This window comes from Micrasema longulum, unplaced genomic scaffold, assembly GCF_059751315.1.
Source record: "Micrasema longulum isolate JH-2025_06_02 unplaced genomic scaffold, ASM5975131v1 h1tg002585l, whole genome shotgun sequence".
In the NCBI taxonomy this organism is placed as follows: Eukaryota; Metazoa; Arthropoda; class Insecta; order Trichoptera; family Brachycentridae; genus Micrasema; species Micrasema longulum.
Genome location: NW_028279721.1, coordinates 1 through 14,401, shown reverse-complemented (window position 1 = coordinate 14,401; position 14,401 = coordinate 1). Strand labels below are relative to the sequence as shown.

At 30.8% G+C, this 14,401-nt stretch overlaps 1 long non-coding RNA gene across 1 annotated transcript; it reads left to right on the top strand.

Annotated features, from left to right (window-relative positions):
- Positions 1-2,325: 2,325 nt before the first annotated feature.
- Positions 2,326-14,400, top strand: LOC148271916 (uncharacterized). Its single transcript, XR_015824993.1, has 2 exons — positions 2,326-8,440; positions 10,763-14,400. It is a non-coding gene; the product is annotated as an uncharacterized LOC148271916 (long non-coding RNA).
- The last annotated feature ends 1 nt before the right edge of the window (position 14,401 follows it).

Genomic DNA, 14,401 nt, shown 5'->3' with positions numbered 1-14,401 from the left:
TTAAATTATGAAAATATTTTATGTTGCGGGAGAAGTACCTTAAAAAAGAGCGAGGGGATGAAGGAAGGGACGTGAGTTTTATAGGTATAGGATGACTGAGGGATACTGAGTTATTAATTGGTGTACCGTCAAAGAGACGGGCACGTCTCGAAACCAGTAAACATATAAAAGGCAGTAAGTGGTCATATAAAAATATTTAATAACATTTAGTTACTTTTAATTTTACCAAGAACAAATTCTATTTACTGTCACTGGTTAAGAAATGTCTCTCTTCTGGGTTTCAATTTCATATGTTTCTTTTATATCCTTAGTGTGGTTTACTTGATGACAACAACATACCTACACTCGTTACAGCTTTACTTACATTGCGGCGCGGTACTGCGGTATATGAATCTGTTTGCATAGAGGGCTGTAAATTCATGGGTGTTTTTCAGAGCAGCATCCTTTAGCCAAAACTATTAATATAGTACTTTTAATGGGTTGTTATAAATACAATGTGTCGGCCTCGTGGTGTGATAATTGTAAGCACGTTTGCTTACCATGCGAGAGGTCTCAGGGTCCATTTCCGACATGGTTGATATGAAATATTTATTCAAAAGGGTGTTCTCATATCAGAATATTTCATAGTCCCTGGACTAGTACCTGAAGCGTAAGACTGATCATCTTACCTTCGTTTAACTATTATTTATTTATTCATATAAAGATACATATTACAAAAAATATGTATAAAACATATCCCTAACTCTTTGAGACCAAGAGCCCTGTGTTGAGTTTTGCATGCTAACTTTGAAATTAAATCAGTTGGTAAAGCTGAAAAAATGGCAATGTACTCATAACTGCATCTATAACTTCACTTTAAGTTTTCTCAAATTTTGTCATTTGGAGGGTTTTACCAGTATACCAACTATATGTATCAATTTTAACGAAGATCAGTCTTTGTAATAAGATAAACCATGAACTTTTTCTTATGCTTGTATGATTTTAAATAATAAGGAACCATTTCACCGTAACCCTGCAATTCTAAAAAAGAATCATTTCATTCAAGCCTTGAGGAGAGAATTTCATATGTCATAGTTATTGTAACATGCCATCGATTTTAGCATCCTGAATTACTTTATGCGAAAATATTTTATAATCAGTTCAGCTGTAAAAACAGTACAAGCTTGTTTTCAAAAGCGCAGAAAATATTTTCAAGTCTCATCGGAATATGATCTGGCACATTTAATAAAAAAAACTTCCTTTCGGGCTGATTTTTTATCTCACTTATGTTCAATATGTTTTGATACAAATAAATCCTCATTTTTTGTATCACTTGCTTGTGTTTTTTTTCCCCGACACTTATTTTTTAATTATTTGTAAGGTGTCTTTCTTCAATAAAACTTTAAAGAAGGTTTTAAAGTCTTCTCTCAGGGTGATTTAAAAAATAGTTTCCACAAATCACAAATTAGCGTTTTTTTAACCTGCCTTAATTTTTTTCACATGCTACCAATTAATTACTTGAAATATATATATATATATATTATATCTGTACCTCAGAAGCAGACGGATACAAATCCAAATGTCAAATGTTCAGACACAAGCCTAAAGAATCTACTTTCTCTAAATGATTTTCAATAATTTATAACATTAATTTGTATTTTTAGTACTTTTCTTGATATATTGGTTCTTTCATTATCTTACGTATCTTCAAAATCAATGGACATAATCACAAACTGAATACGAAAATCGAAATGTCATATCAAATTCTGGATTTGCATCCGTCTGCCTCTGAGGTACAGATATATTTTAACACAATTCACATGTGTATTTAACTTTTTTGTGAATATAGAGCCCACTCCGCTGGATTTTATGCCTTTCATAAAAAATACATATTTTATTTTCGTTTTGTTGGTATTTTTTTTAAAAAGAGAAAGAAAATAATTTAAATATTCTGAATGAAAATATATGCCAAAAAATTTATTATCAGTAACATTTTTGAAAATCGTTTAATTTGTGGAAATAAAACAGATAACCATTTTGGTATCCAGAAAATCTCTTCAGGCCTCTCTGTCCACGGCCGAGTCCAGTGCGTCCTTCCAAGTCAGGAAGTTCGGACATGAACTGCTGATGAATTTTCAGCCGTGAACATCCAGAACCGCGAAAACCCAATGCCTCATAAGTAGATGTGTTTGAAGACAGTATACGACCAGGCCAGCTGTATCAGTTGTTTCTGGAGGCTGCTGCAACTACTACATCACAGAATTTTTCTGAACACCTTGAGAACTCGACAGCTTGATGTTTTGGGAATATAGGAATACAGGTAAATAATAAAACAAGCGATATTGGTATTTTGATTACATTTTTATAATATTGTCGGCAAAATGAATAACATGCTGTGAACATCGTCGTTGATTCCATCCCGCTACCACTTAATTTGCCCCCAAACACGCAGGCCCAGTGCTTACCATCCTATCACTGAAATGTTTTCACAGTGGACCTCTTCAATATATCTCTATCATATATATTTTTAAACAAAAAACACAAGTAAGCGTCTTCAACAGGAGCTTGATTCAAGCCTTTTACATGAGGAAATCAACACGTTTTGTCACGAGGAAGCACATCAATGTTGACTCATTAATAAGCATTTGAGGTAGGAAATACACATCTCAACATTACAAGATCACCCAATGCAAACTGGACACAGAAAACTAAGTTTTGTATATATTTCAAGGACGTATTATTAAATAGACACGTTACAAGAGCGCAATAGTTTCATTTCAATTGGTGGATAATTTATTCCTTTGCTTGCTTTCATTCTCTGACAGACCTTCCGCAGTTTAACGTAGCTACCGATCAATGTGATTTTTTAGCAGAATGACAGCCGGAGACCTGAGAAAGTGTCATTGGCTACTTTTCATGTCAAAAAATATAAAATTCTTTCTCTTCTTGGAAAAACAAATTAACATTAAAACAGAATAACAATGATACGTCGCCATAAACTAACAGAGCGTCGTTGTTCTTTGCATAGCAATACTTTGAGAGTCGGCAATCGATTAGGCTACTTTTTATTTGGAAAAAATATATTGTTCCAATCTTTCTTATTAGTAAACAACAAAACTAATTACATAATAAACTAATATCTTCCTTGTTAGGAACGCGAGCAAAGTCACGGGTAAAGGCTAGTTAGATAATAGATTATCAATATATGCTGTATTTGGTATCCCAATACAGTGCCATATGCATCACCGAATGCGGATAGGGACTGATGATGTGTCGGTTCTAGGGGCAACGAGTTATACAGAAATAAATATGAATATGTATATCTCTTCCACAAAAATGTTTTCATGTTTATCATAATTTGCTTTCAAATTGTTTAGGGCAATGCATTATTTACTTTTTTTTTAAGGTAGCTAATGATGGAATAACGTGTCTACTTATTATACGTCACTGTGGCATACTATTTTTCCACCTGGATAATTATCAAGTGATGTAATATATTTACTATCTAGTTCTGAATAAAAAAATTCACGCAGTTTGGCTTAATTTTTAAATGTTCTTTCTGAATAGGAAACGAACTTAGGAAAAAGCCCTTGTTCATACTTTACTTTTGAAATGTTTATCTATTTAAATTTTAGCATTAGTTGGACTCGAAGCTATATTGCAGAAAATGTAGATTTTTTTCAATTTTATCTTATTTTGACTGTCTTGTAAAGTGTAATATGTATTTTCTACCCTTAACATCACAAAACATTCAAAAGATATGTAATATTTATGTTTATTAGATATAAAGAAATAAAAAAAAAAATGATTTACTGAAATTAAGAATAGATTATCCATTCCTTATAAATTAAAATTCCAATCGACATTAATATTACATCGCTTTTTTTATATTTATATCCAACTTATTGACAAAAAAAACTGTGAACATTTCGAACTGATACAAAGAACGCTTAACATCTCCAACAATAATTTAAAGATTAGATTCCAGCCATAAGACCTTTTAATAAAATATTTTGGGAATTTATTACATCATACATAATAATATAATGTGTAATTTAGAGGCTTTAAAACATTTAACATGTATTTGCTGTAATTTCGTTGTAATGCTGTGTACTAAATAATGAAAATGGTACCCTGATGAACAATTAAAAATAAAAATTATTTCATAAAAGGTAAATCAAAAGATTAACTCTTTTATTGGCTATTTGAATAATGTATGTAGATGTCGCGCAGCCGAATCTTCATTTTAGGTAGATTACATATTGGCTAGGAAAATTACAAAACAACTCTGTATTGTCAACACTTGGCATTTTAAAATTTGGCTAATCTGCTTTATAAATTGGCGAAGATTTTTAATATTTTAGAGAGCGTTATGGTTACCGATATATTATTTACTTTTTAAAAAAGGAATTGCGTTTATTTCGGTATTAATAATTGACATAGTTAGATTAGGGTATTATCTTTGGCTCTACCCGACCGAGTTTTTCCAGGGTATGCTTGGCTACAACAGTTTAGAGACTAGAAGGAATTTGTATTTGACTACACATTTTTATCGATTGTTGTGCGGTATGGTCAATAATCCTGAGATTATGATGAGCATTGGTTTATATGTTCCTGATAATTATCTAAGACAGCGTCAGCATAGATTGTTTCATATTCCGATATACAGGACTAACCTGCCGATGGTTATGCCAGTTGGAGTTATGCTTGCCGCTATGCTGAATAACATCGCTTTGGGTATTAATCTAAATCATATGTATCTGAAGGGGTTTTCCGGAGCAGGATTCTCCTGCTACTTTGACATGAGTCTCTTTCATGTATTTTTTTCTTTTATATATTATTGAATGTATGTTTGTAATGTATATGTTATATTTAAATAAATTAATTGAATTGAATTGAATTGGATAAAATCATAATTTTATTATTTGTTTCGTTATTAGAAGTTAGGATAGGTTGGGTAAAGTTTAGTTTTTAAAAAAGTAGTTTTTTTCCTTAACTTAATCTAACCTAACTTACCTTACTTCACATAACAAAATAAATACACAAATTGTAAATGAATAAATAAAAGTAATTATCTTGTTATAATGTAAGGTTATTCTCATTGGTTATTCATATTTCATATATTCACTCATATTTCATCTCCCAGTAGTATTGAGTGGGTTTACATTTTTCACCCGAAACCATGGTCATCTTTTGTAGTATCACAATATTTGATAATATTTGTGGAACAGTTTTACTCTAAGATACCATTTTCACTCAACGACAACAACATGTGACATACGATGCCTCAAGTGGTAGAAAAAAGAACAATCAGATGCGATTTGTATTCCGCCAAAACATTGCGGCTAATCGTTCGGTCAGCCAAAATGCAATAGCTGTTTTGTAGTTCGGCTAGCCAATATATAATCCGCCTAAAATGACAATCCGGCTGCGACATATACACAGGTCAAACGACTCTCATGAATCTCACAAACAATTTTAATGTTTTCATGTTTCAAGCACGTCATGCCAATGTTAGCTTGTAAAATTGTTAAGTAAACTTGTAAATGCTTTATGTTTTTTTTTTTATTTGTATACAAAGTGTATGTTTGTTTAAACAGTTTAAAATAATGAGCTGATGTCAGTAAACCATGTTTAATGAGCTGATGTCAGTAAACCATGTTTAATGAGCTGATGTCAGTAAACCTTACTTGATTTTACATCAAACTATAACTGTGAGCAACACTAGTAGAAAACTGCTATATAAGATTTTGAGAAAATAAATTCAATTAGTTATCCTTTATTCTGATATAGGTAGTAGTTTTTGAAAAAATCTGTAAGTTCAAAGGTTTCCTATAAATTCTATTATCAGTAAATATTATTAAAGTAACACAAAAGCTACAAACCAGGCTTTTGCAATATGAAGAGCCCTTAGCCGAATTTGTGTAAAAGGGTATGCATGTTTTTTTTAATTGCTATTTTTTTTTGTAAACTGAAATATCGATGCATCGAAAACCACCCTGATTATGGTCGGAGAACTAGCGTTACTAATGAGAGAAGTCATGATCAACGCTTATTACTAGTAGGACCTATTATACATACTAGATTTATTCTATACATTAAAAATGTTTTACAATGAAGCAGACTCTTGTACAAAATTTCATATTTAATTCAATTGACAGTTGAAATGTACTGTTATTATCATCTTACGGAGTAACGACAAACTTATATTTTTTTAGACTTTAAGCGAATGTTTATATCCGAGAAAAATAATTAAATTTTAGTAGTTGACACGAGAAACATAGAATATCTTTTATCATATCGGACCAAAACTACATGAAATGTTACAATGGAAAACTTACAAATTTCGTTTTTGCGGGCGGTTCTCTGTACTCTGAGAAAACATTCTGCCATCATTTTTGTGATAAAATATATATATTTATTTCGGCAAAAGTTAAAATACATTTTTAACCCCAATATATTAGAGATCTTAGCATTACACAACAACATTATTTAAATAATTTGCCCCATTTGGATTTATCAGTGGGTTAAACCTTGTCATTGAATAAATAATTTTATTCCGTAAGGTTGTCAAATTTTACATTTATTTTTGTGCATTTATCGATCATTTTCAATTCCAGTAAGAAAGAAAATAAATAATCTTATAGTAATTCTGCTACGTTTCCTTAATTTAATTAATGTTTAGATATCAAAATCTCAGATTAGGACAGACGCGAGTCCCTACTTTGTTTTCTCTAAGATTTATTATAACTAATTCTATCACGTGTAAGTGGAGTGTATCTACATCAAATTATATTTAATAAATATATTTCATCCTCACTACGGTAATAAAATGTATAGGCTTTAAATATCAACTCTTGTAAATATTATTTATTACTTAATCATAAGCTGTGCTTCCGTTACGATATATATTGAACTTACAGAAGGAAAAATGTTCCACAAGACATTACAGTGAGAGAACAAGGATTATTATAAGAATCTAAAGTAAAATGCCAACAGCTAATTAGCGGATTATCTACTTTGAACTATTTCCAAACTAATAAAATCCAACTAATTTTTGGTCATATTTGATATAACATTATGAAAAACTTTCTTAATCATATTATCTTCATAATTTATTCATTTCATTTTAGAAGCATTTATTTCATTTACACATTAAAACATTTGGACATTAACAATGTTTGAAATAAAATTTAAAGTTCTCATCATCGCACAAGGCAATAAATTACTTTAGTCACAAATAAGTCTTGTATAGTAAGATAACTACTACTGAGATATATTCTCTTTATATAAACAAAAAACATATTTAACAGTAAATAGTGCTCAAATTTTTTTATATAGTAAGCGTAGTTTTTAAGATTCTTGATTTAACTATCTTATTACGAATGTATATTTTATGTCAATAAACATACAATATGCCACTCCTAGTAACTTACATTATGTTCTAATCATGTTTCTACAAATGTGCTTCTATCTCTAGCAATGTCACCTCCCCACTTCTCTACACACATGAGGTAGCAAATAATACGGAATGACTCCAATACTCAAATCATCGCCACATCTCGTCGTGCACTCACTTACGATTATATTAAAACAATAGGGTTTATATTTTAGCCTAGCTGCGACGATTTGTATTCATTAGAATATAATGCAGACATAAGTGTCTGTTGCAATTAACGAGTGAGTTTGGGTAACTCTAATAGTGAGGATAACACAATTAGCTATAGAGAGACAAATCACCCACGGAGTCTATCACACAGTCACTTTCAGAAAATTTATAAAGATAACAGTTCACGTATTAAAGTTCCTATCTATGTTAGTAATATTAAAGATTTACTTGTAGCACTAGATTTTAATTTAAAGACATTTAGTTAAAATAGAAGAAGTACAATATAATGATTTTATATGATAAACGAGCCGAGAATGTTAGTTAAGATCTCGAAGAAAATGTGTGTGAATGCACTTCTGTTCGATATGCCTCTCTTTAGCTTTAATAACAAAGACAATATGCCAATAAATGTATGAAATCGGTGTTTGGGGGCACTTATAGTAAATTGTGCCGCGGGATGGAATCCTGAAAACAATTCACAGAACACATTGCCTATTTTAAATATATAATAATCTTATATTCATTTAACGACTCTAGTAACAAACTAGTTATTTATTTGATATATTCATCTATTTAAATATTTTCATGAAAACAAGACGTCCTCCGGACTTGTATACTTACAATGTTATACACTTCCGCAATAATTGTTGCGTGAGATAATATAAGACCAGTTCCATTAAGAATGTAATTCTTGTTTTGCTTCTGTGCGTTATCTGGCATTATCTTCACCCCATCCAAATACCTCAAGCTGTCTGTGAGTGAACTCATTTACCGTAAAATCTTAAACTTTTTAATCATTTTGGAATAGTGAAATATTGCCATTTCGCAAACTGGTTAACTTGAGAAATCTGGGTGAGGCTGTAGTCATTTTGTGCATTGGTAATTTTTAAAAGTGCCAGAGCCGTATTTGGTAGTGCACGGGCCCCAAAAAATACATTTAAATCTACTTCTGTCAAAAATATTCATTGTGAATTTACGTATAATTTCTTTTAAACCCATCGCCAGTGTTCAAAATACAAAAATTGAATTGCTTAACAATTATTTTTGAAAATCATATTTAAACATTTGATGCATGGAAGACTTGACAATAAAACACATTGACTTTATTTTATTGGAGTAACAAAATGGAATTTGGAACCGTGCACACTAAATAATATGTATTTCCTACATGCATAATTTTGGTGTTAATTAAAATATTTATTATAAATAGAGAAAAACTGCTTATGTTTAGTATAATAAGCATAGAATTGTAAGATTATAATAATAAGATTATTATATTGATAAGATTTCTATGAAAAATAGTTAAAACCTAGCGTTCTATGATATATTTCTTTAGTATTTTAATTTCCACCAAAATGTTGCATATAATATAAGACAATATAAACTTTAACATATTTTTCGCTGTGCAATAATATTAACACTATTTTTTTGTAAAATCAAAGTGGCAATTCAGTAAAGACATTAATTTCACCAATATAAGACACTTCTACAATAACATTCTTAAAAATAAAACATATTTTATAAACAACTTAACAGTAAAACAGTACATCCCAAAATGTTAGAAATGTACTTTATTTATTGATGATAATGTGCATTCTACTCTGTATTTAGAATATTAACACAAATAAATGCATGTTTTAGTTTTAAAAAAACCCATCTCCAATATTATATAATACAATTTATGAGATCGTTCCACACATTGAATAGGAACTATAATACTTTTGTTCTATCCAATGATAATACAAAAAAAGTGTAAGAATAAGTTGACGACAACTCAACGCCTATGCATAATGTTTTAAAATTGGTGAAATTAAACCAAAACTTGACAGTAAAAATACTAAGTACAGCTCTGGCACAGCGTGAACAAATTTGTTTGCTTTATAAAATATATACATATTAGTAACAGTCCCTTGATGTTCTTGTTAATGCTAGAATCTTCACTCACCACACAGTTTTATGTTGCGTTATGTTTGTGTGCGTACACAATTATAATCATACGTGGCAAAGGTCGCGCCTTCGAGGAAAGCCATTTTGTTTTCTACACTTTTATCAAACGCTTTCATAACAACTACAATAGGGAAACAATTTGATTATCTACAGAGGTTACATTCATGCATTTCACTCCCATGACAGGCGGTGAAATATTTCATCAAACATACCGTCACTCGTAACAGAACAAACTTTTACTTTTTACATTATTTTATCAAATGAACATATAAATTGTTTGTAGGTACCGTTTCAGTAAACTACTCAAATTGAATATGTAAATAAATATATATTTGAATTTTTTTATATCGAGCACCTTTAATATTCACAACATATCTCCTCCGTATCATGAATCCACTAATTCATTCGCACTCAAAAACATTTGTAATTAAAATACAAAAATTACATAATCATTTCGACATGTAAATAACAAATTCGTAACATTAACATTAAGAACTCAGAATGTTAAGAATTCTTTATCCATTTCCATACTTCATGGTATTTATACTTTGTTAAATTATTTCACCTGATAATTTTAGCATTTTAGTGGCTTATTAAGAAGACAAGAAAGAAATATGTGTCATTATTTTGAATAATAGGTAGGTTACAACATTTATTAAAACTTTTAAAATGTGAACCGGGTTGTGGTGCCGTGGTAATATTGTGGACTCACGGGCCAAACAAAGGTCCGAGGTTCAAATCCCACTCTACCACAACTCGATTTACATTTTTCCAGCACAAGCTACTTACGACTTTTAAGAAATGGTTTGTAAATTTAAATATTTGTGTAAATAATAAGAACTCGAGTATTTCTCTTTTAGAAAAAAAAAGTAATTTTAAAATGAATAAATCTGATTTCTATAATTGAAGAATAACCAAAGATAAATTTGAATAAACTGATTTTTGCCAGTTAAAAACATCAAAATAATCAAAACAAAAAATGTACTTCGATGTTCATTACTTAGGTACATTTAAAACATAGTTTGTACATGTATACGACTCGAAACAAAATGGAATACCTCGAAAGCACGACTTTAAAACAATTAGCATACATATATAAATATACATAATATTCTGATGTACATTTTAATAATTCTCTTTTATATAAAAACAATTTCTCTAGTAACAATGGGCTACCTAAATTTATACTTTCAATAAAATACCATATCTTACTCGTACCTTTAATAGAGAAGAATTGGAGAAAAGACTTTTTGGGCGAGAGAAGAAAATGCAAAGAAAAGTGGTAAATCCCTCACAACCTACCGAGATGGACAACCTTTACCTGTGTCCACCCAACCTTGTGTATCTTCCTCCTGCTATTGAAGCCATGGGAAGGAGTGATATAAAAACTAGTCATCCATCAAGGGCCACCGACCAGCAGGCCCGAAGGAAGACGAAAGCCCATTTAGAAGGCTGATATGTCCCGGCACTAGACTATCTGACACATTTCTATCCTGTCATTTGAGGTTAGGACAAGTCTTTACTTTGTATCATTAACTGGTGACTGAGCAATCAATACTTTATCAAAGAAAAAAATTTAATCAAATTAATACTTTTAATCCAGCAATTTTCGAATATATCATAGAAAACTCTCATATTGTACCTACAGTATATAATGAAATGAGAAGCTGATACTTTTTTTGCTGATATTTTTTTGTCGTTTTCTTAAGCTGACAGTTAAAGGATTTTTAGTTGTTGTATCAAAGCCACATGCAATTTTAATTTGATAGAAATTAGTGGATTCTTTCATATCTATCATTATAAATATGCATTCTAGAAGGAATACGGTTTTTAAATCATTTACAAATACGAAATATTTAAATTTGATAAAATGTATCTGAGATTACAGTATGTTTTTATATGATGATAGTAATTTTACTAAGTCTGAACGCTGTATTTACAAATTAATAGATATTTTTGTTCACAATTTGTCCGTCTCGTGGTCTAATGTTCAGTGTGTTTGCCTACCATCCAAGAGAATTCTGGTTCGATTCTGACAAGACAAAATATTTATTTAAAGAGGTGTTTTCAATAATATAAAGAAATATTTCAAAGTCCCTGAAGCATCAGATCATCTTACCTTCATGTAATAAATAAATTATTGTAATAACAATGCAGTGCCCCAAAAGGGGAACGATGATGTCTGGAATACATTAAGAGGAACAGTACTTAAAATATGTTCGTTCAAATATTCTTTGACAAGAGCTAGATTTTGTTAAGATTAGCAAATACTTTAACTGAGATGAATACCTTTTTAAGAAGGGGATATGGAAGGCTAGTCATTTACAAACAGTTCAACATTTTATAGGTTGGTTTGACTGATGACGGTAAATTTAATTTAACGTTCACTTTTCTGCCTATCTTAATATCCAAATTTCTTCCTTTGTAATTTTTCAAAATTCAAAATGTTGTTTTAAATTATTAATGATGTTCAAAAACGTACTTATTCATTCATTTACAGCTTTGCTTTATCTATTGTACTTGCATTGACATTAATAATTTACTTTATAAAATCACTTTTATCTTTTAGTACTTATCAAAAGATATTTTTAATTTAAGATATTTGTATATTTTTTAAAGTTATTTATTGTAATATTGTCATGAACAAATATCATATCAAATTATTCTACTTTAAGTAATACATTTTCTTTCGGAAAGGGTTTTTTAGTTTTCACCTAAAGAGCTGAAATGCATACAACTTTAAAAAATTGTATTTTTTTTACTGTAGTTAATATTTATATAAATAGATCAATAGATTAAAGTAAAAAATAAATTGAGTTTTTTATATCCAACAACTTACACGCTAACTATTTACCATTCATTTAACTTTGAAGATTTCGTCAAAATCCTACACACAATCAAAAACAGATTTCTCATTTCTAAGACCATAAATAACTCTATGGTCTCTACCTGTACTATCGAAACTCCATTTTGCGAGGTTTACAGAAGAGCAAAAACAAACCTTGATATTTTTTTTAAGAAGCTATCAGATACTGAAGAATTGTTTTTCAATAGACACATGTTTTGGGGTTCAAGCGTCAGTGGGGTCGCAGTGAGTCACATCTTGCTGGAGGGTGTGATTCTATTAAATGCTGCGAATGCCCAGTTGCATTCCACCGGCAACACTACTGACTAGTCTAACCCGTCAGCGTCCACGTCACGAACACTGGGCAATGGGATCCCACTCATAACGGTGTGATCACAGAAGATAATGAAGGGATCAAAGGTGAGTTTTTGGCGCCTCCAAACCAGAACCAACCAGCTAAGGGAAGGTAACTCTGACAAAAAAAATCCACCAGAGAAGGCAACGGGAAACCACTCGGGTCATCTTTTTCCAGGAATCACGATGACGAGTACATCTAACAAGCAGTTGTCCTGGCCTCGGAGTAGCGCAGGACCAAAATGCTTTCGCTGTAGTGATCGCCAACGTCGGGAGGACAGGTCCTCAGGATAAGGCAACGCAAGAAAATGACACATGCTTGGCAATTCTAAAGTATCTGATAGCTTCTTAAAAAATTATCAAGCTTTGTTTATGTTCTCCTGTAAACCTCGCAAAATGCAGCATAGATGTAATGGAGAGTATTTTTCTTTATGTTCCTGATGACTGCCTTAGACATAAGCAGCCTAAGCTGTTTTATCTTACTGCTATCAGAACCAACCTACCAATGGTAATGCCAGTAGAAAAAGCAATGTAGAGACTTAACCGTATCTCTTCAGATACCGACAGCTATCATATTAGTGAAAAAAAGTTCAGAGGAGAGCATTCTTTTTCTTTAATAGCTGGGTAGTTTTATTTTACCATCTTTTTAATTTAATAATATATATGTAAATATTTTTGTAATGTACATAAGCGTATATAAAATAAATCAATTGAAATTGAAATAAATAATAGGTGACAAACTACAGACCACAATTTTTTTTTTTTTTAATAATCCGAAAGAAGGCAATGTGTTGCAGAGACTAAAAAACTCAAAACAAAGATATTTTTTACTTGAATCTATTGATTAATAATGATTCACAAAATGCCTAGACTTCCATATTTCCTTCTCGAATCGGTTTTCTATCGCTGTTAAAATATTTGTCATCGTAGGAATAGGAATGTGTCTCAGTCCTCGGAGTGCCAAAGTGTTTGGGAAAGTTTGATAAGACCATAGATGGGGTCCTCTATATTGTAGTATTCAACCAACCCGGGACCCCTACAGGCCATACAACGTCTCCCTTACACAAACTTAACACCGGTGATATTGGCGACAAGCAATACAATTACAACAAACATAGAAGAGATTCATTTCCCCTGCACTCCCTACCTACAAACACTACGATAATTTGATAGATTTGTAAATAGTGAATCCTACAAATTGATTAAATATTCATGAAAAATTTTATAGAAAAGATACAACTATTCTACCATATTTGTATATTATTACAGTTATAACTTGTTATCGATACACCAATCTTTATTACAATCCGAAAACCCTATTCAATACACACTCTTAGCTGTTTTCCTTTTTCAATAGCTTTCCAATACTCAACACAATCTGTATAAATATAAAATGAAGCGTAAATTCAATACTTTACATTCGGTACCATATCTCTGGGCGGTTTTGTTAGCCAAACTCACTTCACATATAAAACATTTTCAATAATTGTCAAAAATTAAGCTTTACGAAATGTGATAAATGAAAAAAAAGCATTGAATTAGAAAGAATAAGAAATTGAATAAGGGTCTATTAGAACTTTTGGTTGACTAATTTCAGCCAAACAAAATCAACAATTTGAAGCACCAAGAAGAGTTTATGCACCAAAATTTTAATAGTCCTAAAAATA